Source organism: Chlorocebus sabaeus, chromosome 7, assembly GCF_047675955.1.
Source record: "Chlorocebus sabaeus isolate Y175 chromosome 7, mChlSab1.0.hap1, whole genome shotgun sequence".
Lineage (NCBI taxonomy): Eukaryota > Metazoa > Chordata > Mammalia > Primates > Cercopithecidae > Chlorocebus > Chlorocebus sabaeus.
Window position 1 is genome coordinate 101,807,926 of NC_132910.1, and position 5,221 is coordinate 101,813,146.

Here is a 5,221-nt window from a genome sequence, read left to right on the forward strand (position 1 = left end):
TCTAAGCACTTTGAGAGGCTGAGGTGGGCAGATGGCTTGAAGCCAGGACAGCCTGGGCAACATGGCAAAACCCTGTCTAAAAAGAAAAAAGGCCCAGCATAGGGTCACGTGTCTGTAGTCCCAGCTACTGAGTACTCGAGAGGCTGAGGTGGGAGGATGGCTTAAGCCTGGGAAGTCTAGGCTGCAGTGAGCCATGAAGGCGCCACTGCACTCCAGCCTGGGTGACACGAGACCGTGTCTCAAAAAAAAAAGAGAGATGAGGCTAGAGAGGTGGGATGGACCACTGTAAACCTGGCTTTGGACTTTCAGACTGAACTCTACCCTGAAGGCAACCTGCTGCTTTTAGAGGATTTCAATCAATAACATAACAGGATTTCACTGGCCTCTTAAGGAAATCCCGGCAGGTTGGGGTGGCTCACGCCTGTAATCCCAACACTTTGGGGGGCCAAGGCAGGCGGATCACCTGAGGTCGGGAGTTCGAGACCAGCCTGACCAACATGGTGAAATCCCCGCTCTACTAAAAATACAAAACTTGTATTTTTAGATACACTATCTTTAGTGAGGAGCTGTGTATAAGTATTATTTAACTGTTAAGCAAATACTTGAAACATATTTGGAAGATTCATGTTGCTGTGTGTGGCACATCATCCTACGAAACTGGTGTGACACAGTCCTAGAGAAGTATATGGTTGCCTTTGTCATACATGCAGCCAGCCTCAAATATAGAAAATGACATCTTGAAGCTGTAATTCCCCAATTCTGTGGGTCTTAATCTTGAGTCATTAGATTCACCTGGAACCTTAAGCATCACCTGATAGAGTTTATAAATGCTAATACCTGATAGGTGCAGCACCAACATAATACGCATGGAGGTCTTGGAATCATTTACCAAGAAGGTCCTGAGCACAGAAGTTGGTGAGATGGCAAAGCAATATATGGAGAAAATCCTTTTGGTTCCAGACCATGTGATCACACACCTAATGATGTCCGAGCTGGAGAATAGGCGTGGCCAGCACTGGCTCCTCGATGGTTTTCCTAGGACATTAGGACAAGCTGAAGCCCTGGACAAAATCTGTGAAGTGGATCTAGTGATCAGTTTGAACATTTCATTTGAAACACTTAAAGATCATCTCAGCCACCATTGGATTCACCCTCCTAGCGGAAGGGTATATAACCTGGACTTCAATCCATCTCATGTATATGGTATTGATGATGTCACTGGTGAACCATCAGTCCAGCAGGAGGATGATAAACCTGAAGCAGTTGCTGCCAGGCTAAGACAGTACAAAGACATGGCAAAGCCAGTCATTGAATTACACAAAAGCCGAGGAGTGTTCCACCAATATTCTTCTGGGACGGAGACGAACAAAATCTGGCCCTGTGTTTACGCACTTTTCTCGAACAAGATCACACCTATTCAGTCCAAAGACGCATATCGACCCTGCCCAGTGGAAGAACCGGGAAGATGTGGTTGTCCATTCAATTGTGTGTGCAGTATTGATGCTGTGTCCAAATTAGAAGCTAGCTGAGGTAGCTTGCAGCATCTTTTCTAGTTGAAATGGCAAACTGATAGGAAAACAAATGAGTAGAAAGAGTTCACGAAGAGGCTCTCCTCTGCCTTTCAAAAGGAAGGTCACCTACACATGTTTAAGGTGTCTCTGCACATGTCTCAAGCCCTTCACAAGAAAGCAAGTACAGTGTGGGAATCCTCAAAAAGCATGGGAAGTCTAAGTATTTAGCTACATAAATGTTGTAAGATCATATCTTATGTATAGAAGTAATAAGATCATTGGAATTACTGGACAAATTGAATAGTTAAGGTTTCTATTCAGGACAATAAAGTGTATTTTGAAAGTGTTGCTAACTATTGATGCTGACAGGGTCTCACTCCTATGAGTGACCCAAACGTATTATAAATAGGTGGTAAAGGGAATGCAGCCGGTGGGGTTGAGCAGAATGTTATACTAGCTGTGCCTGGACTGAGTATAACAGCTTTATGATTATGGGAAAACAAAATCTTTATTTTTTTTCTGTTCCAAAGATTCATCCTATGGGGTGGCCATAAAGTATAGAATTAGACACTAATATTTTGTCATTCATTATAACATAATATCAATAAACCATTTGTTAAAATAAAAAAATAAATAAATAAATGCTAATACCCAAGTCGATCACATCAGAATTTCAACTGGGACCCAGACAGATATCAGATATCAGTGTTTTTTTTGTTTTTGTTTTTTTCAAATATAGCTTTCTAGGTAATTCTTTTTTTTTTTTTTTTTTTTTTTTTTTTTTTTTTTTTTTTGAGACGGAGTCTTGCTCAGCTGCCCAAGCTAGAGTGCAGTAGTATGATCTCGGCTCACTGCAACCACCGTCTCCCAGATTCAAGCGATTCTCCCATCTCAGCCTCTGAGTAGCTGGGATTACAGGAACCCACCATCACGCCTAGTTAATGCTTGTATTTTAATAGAAACAGGGTTTCACCATGTTGGCCAGGTTCGTCTTGAACTCCTGACCTCAGGTGATCCGCCCACCTCAGCCGCCCAAAGTGCTAAGATTACAGGTGTGAGCCACTGCACCCAGCCAAAGTTTATTTCTAAATCAAAATGTGGTTAGTAGGCTGGGCACGGTGCTCACATTTGTAATCCCAGCATTTTGGGAGGCCAATATAGGTGGATCCCTTGAGGCCAGGAGTTCAAGACCAGCCTGGCCAACATGGTGAAACCTTGTCGCTACAAAAAATCCAAAAAATAGCTGGGGCTGGGGGCAGTGGCTTACGCCTGTAATCCCAGCACTTTGGCAGGCAGAGGTGGACGGATCCACCTGAGGTCAGGAATTTGAGACCAGCCTGGCAAACATGGTAAAACCTCATCTCTACTAAAAATGCAAAAATTAGCCAGGTATGGCCGCACGTGCCTGTAATCCCAGCTACTCGGCAGGCTGAGGCAGGAGAATCACTCAAACCGGGGAGGCGGAGGTTGCAGTGAGGCAAGATCAGGCTGCTGCACTCCAGCCTGGGCAACAGAGTAAGACTCTGTCTCAAAAAAATAAATACATAAAATAAAATAGAATAAAATAAAATTATCCAGGCATGCTGGCGCACCCTGGTAATCCCAGCTACTCATGAGGCTGAGACACAAGAATCACTAGAAGCCAGGAGGCGGAGGCTGCAGTGAGCTGAAATCTCGCCACTGCACCTCAGCCTGGGTGACACAGCAAGACTCTGCAAAAAAAAAAAAAAAAAAGAAAAAAGGTGTGGTTAGTAAACAAGAAATTATCATTTAGGAAAATGTACTCTAATTTCCAGAATCTAAATGAGATTAATGGAAGTTCCATGATCAGCAACTACAGAAAAAATTATATTATGTTGTACAGTAAAATGAGAAGGTCTTTATTCGTCTGCTAAATTAAACCTTTTAAAATAGGTTGTTAGATCATTTTACTTAGTGTTTAAGCTTTACAAAACATATATTTAACTTATGTCATTTTAACTAGTTGAGAAAAATCTGATGCAGAAAGTAACACATAGCAGTACTGATCTAGTTTTAGTTCCATGAGTCATAATCGTAGAAGCTCGGAAGACGAAAAAAAGAGAGAGAGAGAGAGAGAGAAAATCTATTGAATTGAGGCCCTGGAAAAATGAGGTAAGACTAACTTAAATGCAAACAAGTTTGGTAAGCCACCTCCAGACTATAGTACACGTTTATTACATTCAGCCTTTGTGTTGTGTTCTTTACAGATGGATGAGAATTAAGAAAAGAATATAGGCTGGGCGCGGTGGCTCACGCCTGTAATCCCAGCACTTCCGGGGGCCGAGGAAGGCAGATCACCTGAGGTCAGGAGTTCGAGATCAGCCTGACCAATATGATGAAACCCCGTCTCTACTAAAAATACAAAAATTAGCCAAGCGTGGTGGCATGTGCCTGTAATCCCAGCTACTTGGGAGGCTGAGACAGAAGAATCCCTTGAACCTGGGAGGCAGAGGTTGCAGTGAACCGAGATCGCGCCATTGCACTCCAGCCTGGGCAACAAGAGCAAAACTCTGTCTCAAAAAAAAAAAAAAAAAAAAAAAAATGTAATTTTCCTCTTTTTCTAATTCTCCCTCAGCCATTATTAACCAATAACCAAGGTGGTAGCATACAAGGTGAACAGAACAATTGAGCATGATATTACTGTTCTTTTCCTTTTTTTTTTTTTTTTAAGTTCCCAAACATTTGACTGTTAAATATTTGGAAACCAAAGTGAATTCACTTTTTTTTTGGTACTGCTAATTTAATTTGGAATTGTGATAATTCAGCAAGCTAGGTAAATATTAACCTTGCAATAGGAAGAATGAAAGAAGACCACAGCCATATCCCCTAAGGTTTCAATTCCAAATGCAGAGATGAGTGCAACTGCCTGGCTGGTGTGAAGAACAGATGGTGACCAGGCAAGAATAAAAGCAAAGAGACCGTTTAAGACAACACTTAAATAGTCTAAGCAAGGTGGAGGCTGAAAAGAAAAAGAAAAGGATTCAAGATATATTTTGTCGAGCGCTGTGGCTCACACCTGTAATCTCAGCAATTTGGGAGGCAGAGGTGGGCGGATCGCTTGAACTCACAAGTTCAAGACCAGCCTGGGCAACATGGTGAAGCCCCCGTCTCTACAAAAAAAAAATACAAAAATTAGCCGGGCATGATGGTGCCAGCCGGTAGTCCCAGCTACTCAGGAGGCTAAGGTGGGAGAATCACCTGAACCCAGGAGGTCGAGGCTGAAGTCAGCCAAGATGGTGACACTGCACTCAAGGCTGGGCAACAGAGTGAAAACCTGTCTCAAAAAAAAAAAAAAAAAAGAAAGAAAAGAGCACCAATGGGATCTGTTACTGTATTGGACATGAGGGAGTGAGGAAGAGTGAAAAGGGAGGAACAAAAGATAGCTTCTAGGTTTTTGACTTGAGCAAGTGGGGAGAATACACCAGTGACTGAGGTGTTCCTGACGGGAGTTGAGCTAGAAGAGGACAAGCAGTGAAATCAAGGAGCAGCTTCACTTGCTTGCCACTGACCAGGCTCTGGAAGGCATTTTAAATTTCTTTTTCTCTGTGTTAGATGGTAAAGAGGAGACTCAAGACCAAGCCTGGGGCTCTTTGAAAGGTAAATAGGGGTGCTCAGAGGAGAAGGAACTAGGAGATTGAGAAAAGAGGGGCCAATGTGGTAGACAGAAAATAGGAATGTGAAGTTAGGGA

At 42.8% G+C, this 5,221-nt stretch overlaps 1 pseudogene; it reads left to right on the plus strand.

The window, feature by feature from the left end:
• Positions 1-908: 908 nt before the first annotated feature.
• LOC119619634 (adenylate kinase 4, mitochondrial pseudogene) lies at positions 909-1,529 on the plus strand (annotated as a pseudogene).
• Positions 1,530-5,221: the final 3,692 nt, after the last annotated feature.